The sequence below is a fragment of the Giraffa tippelskirchi genome, chromosome 10 (assembly GCF_054371585.1).
Source record: "Giraffa tippelskirchi isolate mGirTip1 chromosome 10, T2T-mGirTip1v1.2.pri, whole genome shotgun sequence".
Lineage (NCBI taxonomy): Eukaryota > Metazoa > Chordata > Mammalia > Artiodactyla > Giraffidae > Giraffa > Giraffa tippelskirchi.
Window position 1 is genome coordinate 16913600 of NC_137284.1, and position 13864 is coordinate 16927463.

Genomic DNA, 13864 nt, shown 5'->3' on the forward strand with positions numbered 1-13864 from the left:
CATGGATACACACAAAGGTGCTAGTGCGGTTCACTGTGGAAGAGGCTGAAGCCTTGTCTGGGTGGAACATGTTAGTATTAATGCAGGCTTACCTGCGCCCAAATGCCTTTCCTTCATTTGATGAAATGTTGCTTGATTCCAAGTAAGTCATCTGGGGTCCTCCAGGTTTCTTCAGCGTCAGCCGTGATGGGTGCTCTGACGGTGCATGACACCTGTTCCCTGTGCTCTGCTTTCTACGAGCCTGAGAATAAACAGAGCTCCAGTCCCCCTCTCCAAACAACCATGTTGTACAGATGCTGTGCATAGCGGCTCCAAAAATATTTGTCTTTAGCAACTGGCAAGCTTTAGGAAGAATGTGTTTGCTTTTAACTGTAATTGGACACACAAAATGGAGCCAAGCATGGTGACGGCAAGCACGCTGTTTTTGACAAGGACTTAACTAGCCCACTGCCTGATGCCTTTCAGTTGTGGGCTTAGTTTGTCTTGCCTTGCTGCTGCTGCTAAGTCACTTCAGTCGCATCCAACTCTGTGTGACCCCACAGACAGTAGCCCACCAGGCTCCGCCGTCCCTGGGATTCTCCAGGCAAGAACACTGGAGTGGGTTGCCATTTCCTTCTCCAATGCATGAAAGTGAAAAGTGAAAGTGAAGTCGCTCAGTCGTGTCTGACTCTTCGAGACCCCATGGACTGCAGCCTACCAGGCTCCTCCGTCCATGGGATTTTCCAGGCAAGAGTACTGGAGTGGGTTGCCATTACCTTCTCTCTGCCCTGTTTTTTGAAAATGTATGCTCACTAAGTTAGCTTCAGTTTTTCCAGCCATGGTGGTGGGGAGGGGTGCTTTGTGAAGTCACAAACCATCAGAAAAAAAAAATTTTTATTTGAATATGTAAGGCATGAAGATGCTTCTCACCCCCTCTCCCGTCCCCAGTAAGGAGGACCTCAACTCAGCTCAGGTGCGGGTTGAACCTGCAGATCAGCACAGGGAGCGGATGACTTGAGTGGTTCTCTGAGCTTTGATGCTCTTGGTGGCGTTTTTTCTGTTGTTTTTTTTTTTTTTAATACATAAGATGCTGTAATTGCCAAGAAATGCTCTGCCGAGCTGAGACTCAGGGTTTCTCATGCATTTCTTTCGTCCTTTTCCCAGCAATTCATTTTTTTCGTGCCAGGTTACAAATCTACCCTGGACCATTTCACAGCTCAGTGATTTTCCAAAGAATCAGCTTTGATCACATGCTTTGCCTCTTACCTGTCCCGTGGTTTCCATGGCGTGAATGCTTCTTAATTCTTCCTCTTAGAGTTCTCCCTGGGATTGCTTATAGGGCCTGAGTTTGACCCAAATTCTACTCTTCTTGGGTCTACAATTCAAGATGCTCATCCTATTTTCTTCTCTTCATTATTGCCCTCTTCATTACTATTAGTCTTAGACATACAGATTTTTTTCCTCATTTGCCTTTCAACAAGCTTACAATGAGCACCCATTGTGTTCTGGGAGCTCTGCAAAGTCAGGGAAATTATTGAATAGCCCCGGTTCTCATGACAGTTACTGTTTAGGGCGTGTGTACATGGAGATAGACTGTCATACTTGAGCAGGGCAAGTTCCCAATGTAGTCATGATATAATCACTGCCTGTGTGGAAGGGTGGTCCTCAGCTCCCTGGGTGGGCAGGATGGGACTGGAGGGGGCAAGATGAAGGGCATTCCCAAATTCCCAAGGGAGTATTTACAAAAACACAGAGGCATGAGAAAGCGTAACATGCAGGGAATGCGGAGCTGGTGTGGCTGGGGTGGGTGGACGGGGAGGGGAGAATGAAGACGAGGCTGCAGGGCAAGCGCCCGTGATGAGAGACCTTGTGTACAATACCTAGGAGAGCAGCACTGTTTTGAAGGCAGTGGGAAGCCACATGAAGTTGCATTTGCAACTTCGAAAAGCTGCTTTGTCTGAAAAGCGCCAGGTGGGTTGGGCTGGGATAAGACAATTGCCGGGAAACCAGTTGGGAAATTACTAAAAGGCAGAATGCGCAAGATTTAGGGCACGCTGGCTGCAAGGATGAAGTATAGCCCTGGACATGGGAACCTGCGGGTTAGCTGGTCTCATTCTGGAAATTTCCCCAAAGTCCAAATGATGAGCAAACTTTGAGTAGAAAAAAGCATTTTCTCTATACTTACCCTCAAGCACCCACCATGGCCTCTTGGGCCCAGAGAAATAAGTTAACAGGCTTGGACATCAAGGGAGGTGGGCACCGTGTAGGATAGGGGGCTGGCCTTTCAGGGACCCCTCACCTCAGAAATGAAATCCCTGGTCGCTTGTTTTCTTCCATCCCAAAATGAGCACTCGCCTGTCTGCCAAGAAAGAACGTCTTTACCAAAGTGAGCCTGTGTCTCCTTCTCCTTGCCCCGAGTGCCCAGCCCTAGATGGGGCATCGCTCTGGGTCTCTGTTGAGACCCATTGTCACCCCTTAGGAGGCAGGGCAGAAAATGTGTCTCTCCCGACTGTGGAGCAAACAGCTGAGACAATATTAGAAATAACAACAGAATCACCAAGCATTAGAGACCTCTGGAAAGGTTCTAAAAAGGTTACTCTATACACCATTAATTGCTGCGAAGCATTCCCCACTCACACTGAGCAGATGCTGAGATGAGTCTTCCATGTGGGTTTTTCCTACGCATGCGTGCATGCTAAGTCGCTTCAGTTGTGTCTGCCTCTGTGTGACCCTATGGACTATAGCCCGCAGGCTCCTCTGTCCATGGGATTTCCCAGGCAAAAATACTGGAGTGGGTTGCCATGCCCTCCTACAGGGAATCTTCCCAACCCAGGGATCAAATCCACATCTCTTATGTCTCCTGCATTGGGAGTCAGGTTTTTTTTACCACTAGCACTACCTGGGAAGCCTTATTCCTATGAGTTGGTCTATTTTCAGGCCCATTTTGCAGGGAAGTATGGGCTTCCCTGGTAACTCAGCTGGTAAAGAATCTGCCTGCAATGCAGGAGACCCCAGTTTGATTCCTGGGTCAAGAAGATCCCCTAAAAAAGGGATAGGCTACCCATTCCAGTATTCATGGGTTTCCCTGGTGGCTCAGATGGTAAAGAATCTGCCTGCAATGCAGGAGACCTGGGTTCAATCCCTGGATTGGGAAGATCCCCTGTAGGAGGGCATGGCAACCTACTCCAGTATTCTTGCCTGGAGAATCCCCATGGGCAGAGGTGCCAGGTGGGCCACAGCCCATGGGGTCTCAAAGAGCTGGACACAACTAAGTGACTAAGCACAGAGCACAGCAAAATGATGGCGAGAAAGGGAGGGTAAGTGAAGTCAAAATTCCTGAGTTTTTTTCCAACGGGCTACAGGGAACAGAATGACGTTGGTAAGATGATTACCCCTTGCTGGGGTCAGTGGAGGCACTGACATCTCAGGCCTGGTCATTCACTCTGGGCCCTCCTGGCCGTGACGGGGAGAGGACGGCTTCTGAGTCCACGTGACCCCCATCCTATCACAGCATCTGAGATGCTCAGGGCTGGTCCCACAGGCAGTGAGTCCGTCTGACCCCAGGATCCACCAAACGCCCCTCCCCCTTCCACTCACCAGGCGGGTGACAGGCCTTGGAATAGTGAGATCTCACGGCTCAAAATACCTGGAGGAAACAGCACACTGGACTTTAAGTGTGGACGCACTCACGTCAGAGGAGCCACCTTCAGGGGCCCCTAGGACTTCTCTTCCTGGAGATGAAGTAACTCCTGGGGTCCCCACAAGGACTCAGAGTGTTTCAGCTTAGTTTCTGTGAGGCCTGAGAAGAAGACTATGCCAGAATGTACTTTGTGTTGCAAGTTCAAGCCCAGCTGAGTGAATTTATTCTCATAGAAATTAAAGTTTGCCCAATAGTTAACTGAGGATAGTTGACTATGTTAATCAGTTGTAATGGCTCTACTTGCCACTGTCACTTTCCTCCACATCAGCTCAGCCTTTTCAGAGGTGGAGGTGATGATCAGCCTGATAAAGGGGTTAAGGAATAGCTCCAAGGGACCATCCATCTACCTTCATCTCAAGGCCAATAAGATCATTAACATTATATAGGTTGAGAAGACAAAGTACCAGGCAATGATGACTTAGTCTCAAGCCAAAAGTAAAGAGAAAGAACCAGGGACTTCCTGGGTGACCCAGTGGTTAAGAATCCACTTTCCAGTGCAGGTGATGTGGGTTCGATCCCTGGTTGGGGACATGCCAAGGGACAGCTAAGCCTGCAAGCCACAGCAAGAGAGTCAGTACCAGAAAAAAATAATCTAAAAAAAGAGAGAAAAGGATCAGATCCTCCCAGTCTGCTGTGTCTCCTGAATTATGTATGATTCATGAGTAATTCTAGCTTTGCTCCAGACAGCAAAAGTGATTTGGCTTGATCATGTATTAATAGTTCATAATCTTCATGAACAAGCAGGGAGCATGTGTGGAAACTGGAAAAAAAAAATGGAATGAAAGCAAATACCTTCAAAAAAAAAGGAAAAAAAAGGATGAAGGAAAAATTCATGGGGAGACATGTAGGAAAGTTAACAAGAAACAAAACCCAAGGTCACAGGGCTCAGAGAAGTCTATTCCCTGCTCCATATGGCACGGTCCTAAGCCATCCTGCTGGCTTTGTGATGAAGGATGTTCAGAGAATTCTCCTCATCATTGCTGATGCCTTGTTAGAATCTGTGAGCAGACAATGGGAGCGAGGTCCTCATCCTTAAAAGTCCCTGGTTCTGTCTGAAGAACAGCACATAGAAGCCAAGAATAATGCAGACAATGGGCAAATTCAAGACCGATCATCTAAAGACGATTCCTTCTCAAAAACTCTAAAAGGGTTTTGGTTGTTATATAAAACCCAACCCAGTGCCATCCCATTAAAAAAACAGAGCATGTGAACTAATTTTTTTTTTTTTTGGCAGATTTTTATTTTGTAGTGGTGTGTAGTTGATTCACAATGTTGTTCATTTTAGGTGTACAGCAAAGTGATTTAGTCACACATATACACATATCTATTCTTTTTCTTATTCTTTTCCCATATAAGTTATCACAGAGTATTGAGCAGAGCTCGTTGTGCTATCCAGTAGAGTGCTTGTTGATTATCTGTTATGTACAGTGATGTATATAACTAATTTTAAAGAGTTGTTCTAAGGGTTCAAACACTCCAGCTCACTCATGGTAGGAAAGAAGAAACAAAGGCCTAAAAGAGTCCAAGACTTTCTAGAACCCACAGGAGAAGCAGAAATCTGAATTCACCCTACAGGGCTTTAGATTGATGACTTCCTCCCTCAAGGTAGCCTGTCGTTCTTTTTCCTAAATTGGTCCCCCTGTGTGTGGTCTGCCCTGGTGGCTGTGTGTCTGCCCAGGCTCTAAGCTGCCGTTACCCAGACTCCTAAACACTCACAGAGGCAGGTCACCCCTTAGGCTTTAACAGAACATTCTTTTTGAGTACTCTGAAATACAAACCAGAAATTTCCATATATTCAGAATTTTCCGATGTCCATCTGTGGCCCCTCCCTCTTTTCCAACTGCAGGAACATCAGTGTTTCTTGGCTCAGGTTTGGAAATTACATCTATGGGGGTGCGGTATATGAATGTGCTACTGTATCCCTAGGGGGCAGATTTAAATATGCAACATAACACCACTGAAAGCAACAGGCTAAAGCTTCTTTGCAGCTGGAACCACCATCAGTCTCTCAGGTGACTACCCTCGGGGGAGACTCATGCTTTGCTGCCCTTGATTGAATTCTTGGGAGCTTTCTGGCTCTGTCCAGATCTGCCATTTGTCCTTGAGGGGCTTGACAGAGCTCGGAAAGTATGAATAACTGTTGCTAGCTTCTCACAGGAAAAGAATTCTGTGCGATGTGGCCTTTTGGAGTCCAAGCCACTGATGAGATGCTGGGAGAGATAAGAGTAATCCCAGTCATGTGCTGGAAGGCATTCGACCAAGTCGGGGACCAGGGGATTCAGAGGCTGGCTGGGAGGGGTGAGACAGCTGATGAATCATGCATGGAGTGGAGACAGTCAGAGACAAGTCACAGGAGTGGTCAGAGGATCACCTAGGAAGACCTCTGGGGAATTCCACCATATGCTGGACTTTTCCAAAATGTGAGACCCTGTCCCTTCCTTGCAGAAATTTCAGGCTCCTGGGAGTTCAGACAGGAAAGAACAAGGGAGGCGTGAGTGGGGCACATTTTGTCTGAAGGGGCTGGGCTTTCCCCTCCCACCCAGTCTATTTCCCAGGCTGCCCCAGTGGGGTGGGGGTGAGGGGGTCAAGGAGAGCATCCTCCTGATGCTGCAGGAGGAGAAGGGAGCGACAGAAGAGGAGATGGTTGGATGGCATCAGCAACTCAATGGACCTGAGTCTGAGCAAAGTCCGGGAGATGGTGAAGGACAGGGAAGCCTGGCGTGCTGCAGTCCATAGGGTTGCAAAGACTCAGACACGACTGAGTGAACAACAACAAAATGGGACGCCTCTGAGAGATTCTAACTCGGAGGGCTTACCTGCACCATTCTGAGCAACACTCTGAATCTAGGTTCTCACACTCCTTTGTCCTAAACCACTGGGAGTGAGAGCTGTGTGGATACTCACCACTGTCAAGACAAGGACAAGATGAAGTCTCCTGGGGACAGGGGCTGGCTGAGAAGCAGAGAGAAGTGTGTCCCAGGTTTGGATTTTATTTACCTTTACATCGCACATGCCTTCCTCTGGCCTCTGATGCTGTTTGCAGTTTTGGATTTCTACAGACAAAGATGCTTCTTTACGGAACTTGTGAGTGGGAGTGTGGGGATGGGAGGGAAAAGGGCCAAGGCCAGGCTTGTGCGCAGAGCAATGTGAGCAGAGAGATTCATCACTCAGGGCATGAAGTGGGCAAATCCCTTCCCAGGAGTTGACTCTAGTGACAGTGAAGGGAAGCTGAGAAACAGGCTGTCATTTGAGAAGGTCGATGAGAGATGTGGGCTAAAATTGCTTTCTAACATGGAGAGGGCTGGTTTTCTCACACCTGCTGAAGGTTAGGTGACAGTAGATTCAAATCTCAGCCTGAGGATGTGGGTTAGGCATCAGGAAGAAGCTGGGTGTCCAGGTGCTGAGCGGCAGGGATGGGTTTCAGAAGGAAGTGTTCCTTTACACAGACAGGAACTCACACCTGGCTCTCAGGGGAGGGGTTCAGATCCCCTCCAGGTCCTGGGAGGGGGCAATCACGAGCCTCTCACTCTTGATTTCACGTTCTTGCACCAAGTAGGTGAGTCCTCCGCAATCCCACTCTCTCTGGTGTTTTGCAGGGGCAAGTATTGGCTTCTAAGTTTAAGCCTGGACCAGGGAGGAACAGCCAATTCTGACCACCTCCCCTGGCTAACTTTTTCTTCATGCTGCCTGGATATACCCCATAAATGAGCCACCTCAAAGCTTCCTTCCTGTCCTAGAGATCCCAGGGATGCTTTATCCCCTCACCGGTCCCTCACTGCCTTATTGTTGTTGTTCAGTCTCTTAGTCGGGTCCTACTCTGAGACCTCATGCACTGCAGCCCACCAGGCTCCCCATCCTTCACTATCTCCTGAAGTTAGTTTGCTCAAACTCATGTCCATTGAGTCAGTGATGTCATCCAGCCATCTCATCCTCTGTTGTCCCCTTCTCCTCCTGCCCTCAATCTTTCCCAGCATCAGGGTCTTTTCCAGTGAGGCTGCTCTTCACATCAGCTAGCTGTTACTCTTGTTCTGTTTCAAAGGCTCTGGGGCACTTCTCCCCAGGTTGCCAGCCCTGCAGACCCCACCCCTGCCTGGACCATCATCCCCCTCCTCAGCTCTCTGGGGATGCTGTTCTGGGAAGCAGGCCTCTTTAATCCCCTTTGCTGCCTGCTTCACTCTGGACAGAGCTTGGGAGGGAGTTGACGGTGCAGTGGGCGCTGTCTTTGCTGGCTTAGCCCTAGGGATGAGGGCACTGCAGGGATGCCAACAGCCAGACCACAGACAGGCTAATTTCCAAATGCAGACACTGTAAACCCCATGCATATTTTGCTGGTGACTAGAGACCAGATGCTGAACCATTTCCAGGCCCAGCTGTGATGGGGGACGGAGAGAAGGCAAGACACCCACAGAAAGATGCTGGTCTTGCCTCTGCGCTGTGAACACTCCCCAGTCCCCCGCCCTGGAGTTCATGAGAGTAACCTTGGGGAGTGGGGCTGCGGTGGGCGCGGTGGGGTGGGGAGGGGTCCAGGCACATCTCCATGGGTCCTGTGTAACACCTGGTCCAATGCACAATACTTTCACTGTTGTTCATATAGAACCTTCTAGAATCCCTGATGTACTACTAGCAAAGAGACTTTCTGAGTTCTTTATGTTGCCTCTTCCTGCAAGTCATGTCTATATTGAAAAATTCTTCTATTTCTGCATTGAAAAATTCTGCAATATTTTTATTAAAATTTTTTATTGAAATCTATAGGTGATTTACAATGTCTTGTTAATTTCTGCTGTACTGCAAAGTGGTACAGTTACACATATATACATACGTGTGTGTGCTCAGTTACTCAGCTGTGTCTGACTGTTTGGCACCTCATGGACTGTATCCCGCCAGGCTCCTCTGTCCATGGGATTTCCCAGGCAATATTACTGGAGTGGGTTGCCATTTCCTTCTCCAGGGGATCTTCCTGACAGAGGAGCTTGGCAGGCTATAGTCTATGGAGTCCCAAAGAGCCAGACACGACTTAGCAACTAAACAATAACAACATATATAAGAATATTTAAAAAGAAATATATATATACATACATTTCTTTTCAAATATTCTTTTCCAATATAGTTTGCCACAGGATATTGAATATAGTATACTATAGTATATTATACAGTGCTACACAGTCGGGCCTTGTTGTTTATCCAGTCTATATATAATAACTTACATCTGCTAATTTGATTGCTTTTATTTTAAATGGTCCATATGGAGAAGATTCTTCATTGGAAACCCGATGCACATCATATCATCCTTTCCATAAAAAAGTTCTTCTTGTGTCTAACTGAACCCTCTCTTACTACGATTCTAACTCATACAGCTCATCACTCATCCACTTGAACTCTCCCAAACACTACATCATTTCATTAGTATAATGGCCTGGGAGGTAGGTGTGCTATGATTGTCATTTGACAAATGGGAAGACTGAAGCTGGGTTTGTCCCCATCCTGGAGTGGAGGCAGGCGAGGTCTCCTAGTTCTGCCTGAAATGCTAAAAGTCTCCAAGCAAAGCCCTGGGCTGGAACCAGCAGATGAGGTCAGCATCCCGCAGCCTGGGGGAGGACCTGCACTCTCTCCTCTTGGCATTGCTGCCCCCACCATCTTGGGCTTTCAGTGGCTTCTACTCACTGCTAAAGTCAAGGTCACCCCTTGTTGCCGCAGCTTTCTCAGCCCTTATCTCCATCTATAATGACCCTGTTTATTTAGTTCCTTTTTGTTATCTGTCCTGCGCTCTCCACCTCCCTGAACACCAATCTCATTCATGCTTTATCCCCACTCCCAGCCTGGAGCCGGGCATGTGATAGACTCTCAGTAAATATTTATTGACCGAAGGAAAACAAGGAAGGAATAAGCAAAGAAAGAGCAAGCGAGGAAGGAGAGAGGGAAACAGAGGGAGGGTCTGTATCTCCCCAAAGCTCTCTTGCCTCTCCTTCCCGACCTTAGATCAGAATTCACTCAATCTTCATGGAACTTCTGGTAGGAGGATCCAGGAAGGCTTGGGTTCCCATCTCAGCTCTGCCCATCTGAGCTGTTTAACCTCTCCACACCTCAGTGCCCCCGCCCCATAAAATAGGGACCATTACACCTATTTCATGGGGTCACTGTGAAGATTGAATGGACTAGTTTCTGCCAAGCCCCCACTGCAGGCTCTTGCATATGCAGACATGCAACAAGCATGCGTTCTTTTCCCTCTGGGTTGATTTCAACCTTCCCGCCCCCATTCTGCAAAGCAAAGTCAAACCCTTCAGTGTGCCTCCAGCCACGTTAGAGAGGAGCTCTGCCTGGCTAGAATGGAGACCTTTTAGGGAATACACTGCCAGCTTTCCATCTGTGCCACGGAAAGTCACATTGAAAGAGATGCATTTTAATAAGTTTCTTCCAATTATTAAGTCAATGGTGGACACATATCACAACAGAGAAAGCTACAGTGAGCTGAATGCATACTTTCTAGGTCTGTGAACTCTGGTTTCCTCTGTGACTCATTGCTAAAGAATCTGACTGCAATGCAGAAGAGTCAGAAGAGATGGGTTTGATCCCTGGGTTGGGAAGAGCCCCTGGAGGAGGGCTTTGGTGGCAACCCACTCCAGTATTCTTGCCAGGAGAACCCCATGGACAGAGGAACCTGACAGTCTATGGTCCATGGAGTCGCAAAAAGTCAGATACGACTGAAACGACTGAGTGCCAGCACAGCTCTGTGAACTTGGGTTAATAACTTGGCTTCTCTGATCTTTTTATCCTCTACCTGGGGAAAGTTGTCAGAGTGAGGAGAGAGAGAGACAACAGGCTATTTCTGTAGCCAAAGCAAGAGTGATGGTGGTTTGGACTACAGTGGGATTGGAGAAGATGGAGCCCAGAGAGCAGAGAGGTTCTGAATGTATTTTGTAGGAAAAGCAGAGAAGACTCACTGATGAATTGACTGTGGGGATGAGAGACAGAGAAGAATCGAGGTTGAATGAAGTTTTCCTTGATGGTTGTGCCACTGACAGAGCTGAGGAAGGCACAAATTCAACAAGATAATATATAATAAGCTGTAGCTGGTGCTAAGAAAGAAGGGGATTCTAGAGACATTCTTTGGGAGTAGAATTTCAGCCCAAGATGCCTGGTGGAGATGCACTCACATGCCCACCCAGGAGTCACAGGACTGACCCCCCGTTAAGAGTGTTCGGAGGAAGGACATGCCAGGCGTCGGTCACAGACCTGCACCCCAGCTGCCTCTGCTTCTGGAGGGCTGGTCATGCTAACCTCAGAGGAAATTCAATTGGCCTGGCATAATTAGATCTTGGTGGTCTAATCTAATCTGATCATTTTATGGGCAATGTTTTTCTTTTTGATCTTCAATCCTTTTCCCCCAGCTTTGTTATTTTTCCCAAGCAGCCAAATAAACAAAGTCTTCTCCCTTTGGGTTTCTTGTGTACAAAAATGCTCCTTACAGGCCCCCTTAAAGCAACCCAGAGCCCACTGCCTCTTCCTCCCAGAGATTCTGAGGGGAGAGCCTTCTTGAAGAGCCAGGGAGGACAGGGCTAGCAGAGGCAAAACACTTCCCATGGCTGGCATCTCCCCCAGGCGGCACCACACGCCCAACCCTGCATTTCCTTTGCAGCTCAAGGGGCCCTTCTGAGTCCATCCTTGGGTTTGGCAGGAGAGCCGGCCGCCTGCTCACATCCAGACCTGGGAGTTCCAATTATTCCCCAAATGCCAAGTCAACCTCTGGCCATCTCTTCGAGGAGGTTCCTCATCTCTGCCAGGCACGGAAGGAAGCTGACCTCACTGAGGTTTCCATGTGCTAGATCCGTTATGGGATATTCTTAACCTGAGTCCCATCTCAGCCTGAGAAACAGGTGTTCTTAACTCCACGTTCACGGAGAACACTCTGGTTCAGAGAAGCAAAGCCGTTTATCCTGTTCACAAGTGGAAGGAGTAGGCTTTAAATCAAGTCCACATCACCTTACAGCCTGACCTTTGTTGCAGTCTTTTACAGACCGGGACCTGGGGACTGGAGTCAACGAAAAGAAAGAGAGAGAAAGAGAGAAAGAGCAATATCCTTTGGGTTACGTGGAAAACCAATAAAGCCCATACACAGGACTTGTACCGCTTACGAAGGCACAGGGTGTCCTCTCAAGGAGGTCTTGAAAGCCCAGGCAAGAAAGTAAGCTCTGTAGACTTCCACGCTCTGAAGAGAATGAAGACAGAAAGAAGGACGCAGGGGACCCAAGTCTCTAGTGGAACAAGGGTATTTTATTAGCAGAAATGCATGCTTATATATCTTCAGTAAAATGATTACTCAGTCATTAAAAAGGATGAAATTCCACCAGTTGCCACAAAATGGATAGTCTATTAAGTACAAGGTCGCTGAAGAGAGTCGCTGAAGGGAGTTGCTGAAGGGAATCCAGGTAGGTGCTCTTTCCCATGATCTCAGTCCTGAGAACTGCATGCAGCTCTACTCGCTCCTGTATTCCAGGAACTGATGAGGAACAGAGAGTCCTTGAGAAACGGCACACAAAGGAAGAAAATGCAACATATTGGATCCCTTAAAGTCAAACGTCCACTGACAGACCTTCACTACCACAGGGACACCTGTTCATCCCCATCTTTGCTTTGCCAACCCCACCCGCTGGCCTTCTGCAATGATGCTCTCAGTCTCAGCACCCACAGCTTGGGCTCCACGGCCCCACAGACCCACAGCCCCCCAGGTGCCGGGAGCCAGCATTCCAGTCAGTGCTAAGCCCCTGGTCTGCTGCTGCTGCTGCTAAGTCGCTTCAGTCGTGTCCGACTCTGTGCAACCCCATAGACGGCAGCCCACCAGGCTCCGCCGTCCTCAGGATTCTCCAGGCAAGAATACTGGAGTGGGTTGCCATTTCCTTCTCCAGTGCATGAAAGGGAAAAGTGAACGTGAAATCGCTCAGTCGTGTCCGACTCTTAGCGACCTCATGGACTACAGACTATCAGGCTCCTCCGTCCATGGGATTTTCCAGGCATCTCTTCACAATTCCTAGTAGCCATCCTTCTGGCTGGTCCCGAGGGAAGTGCAGGGGAACCCCAGTGAGGGGGACCAGACTAGAACTATAATGATGTCGTGAAAACCCATCGATGAAAAAGGGTACAGCTATTGGCAAAGTCATGGACAGGAAAAGTAAACCAGAAAACAGAGGCTTTGGCTCTGCAATTTAGGGCTGGACAGAGCAGCAAGATAGACAGAAAAAAGAAGAAAAGAAAGAGAGAAAGGAAGGAAGAAAGAAGCAAACGTAGCTCATAGTAAGCTCCAGGGTCTTTATGACTCCTAAACTTTTCTTAGTGACTTTCTGTTCTGTTTTTCTCCAGGTTTAATCAATTACCCTGGGAAATTCGCTCTGTAAAAACACAGGCAGTCGGCTCAGACGGGCATCCAGGCATCCGTCAGCAGCAAAGCTGGAATTCAAGTCTGACTCCAGATCTCGTGTTTCAAGTCCAGAGAGTCGGGGACACCTGCCTGTGCTCTCCAGGTAGACTGGCCCTTTTTGTTGTTGTTGTTAGGAATTAGCAATCATCACAAGACAGGGGCTGTACTTTAGTTTCTTTGCCTTCAAAATATCATTTATTTATCATGGTCCAGGCTTGGTCCTGATGGTGCGTCATCAAACAGGTCATTGCGATCTGTAGAGAGAGAAATGGCCCATGTTCAGGAAGCATACACAGAAATCCCACCCAGGGCCTGAGAAAGGGGCCAGGCCAACCTCCACGTGCCTACAGTAGGCGGTTTTCCATCTCTTCCTTGAGAGACTCCCTGAATTTGGACTCCACGTGGCTCTCCCTACAGCTATCTCCAAGGAAGCAGCCAAGAATCCCCACCCATGCTTCAGCCCCGCTTCTCCACCCTCCTCCATGTGTGTGCGGGGCCAAGGGAAGGAATACTATGAGAATGTGGGGCCAGGAGGGGTTTATATGGTCCCGTGGGATTCTGGCTAATCTATAAGGTTGCCGAGTCTCCAGAGAGGTCAGTCTAAGTAAGAATTTTATAGCTCAGGTTACTGATTCCAGGAATAGAGCAAGGACCATGGGCCAGGAAAAAAATTCCAGAAAACAATGAAGATTAAAAATGTACCGAGTGAAGGGGAGGGCAGGAGAGAATGAAGCTGAGCTCCTGTGAGTGTGAGAGAGAGGGTCAGGGAGTGTGGG

General features: G+C 48.2%; 2 protein-coding genes across 3 annotated transcripts in view; one reads left to right on the top strand and one right to left on the bottom strand.

Moving 5' to 3' along the window:
* KCNJ5 (potassium inwardly rectifying channel subfamily J member 5) overlaps positions 1–786 on the bottom strand; it is a 45859-nt gene extending 45073 nt beyond the window's left edge. Inside the window, exon 1 of the mRNA XM_081536559.1 lies at positions 93–786. The gene's annotated coding sequence lies outside the window, so the exon portion shown is untranslated. The remainder of the gene's footprint in view (positions 1–92) is intronic.
* KCNJ1 (potassium inwardly rectifying channel subfamily J member 1) overlaps positions 1–13864 on the top strand; it is a 33202-nt gene that overhangs the window by 1955 nt on the left and 17383 nt on the right. For both annotated transcript variants that reach the window (XM_081536563.1, XM_081536562.1), the window contains exon 2: positions 13031–13191. The gene's annotated coding sequence lies outside the window, so the exon portion shown is untranslated. The remainder of the gene's footprint in view (positions 1–13030; positions 13192–13864) is intronic.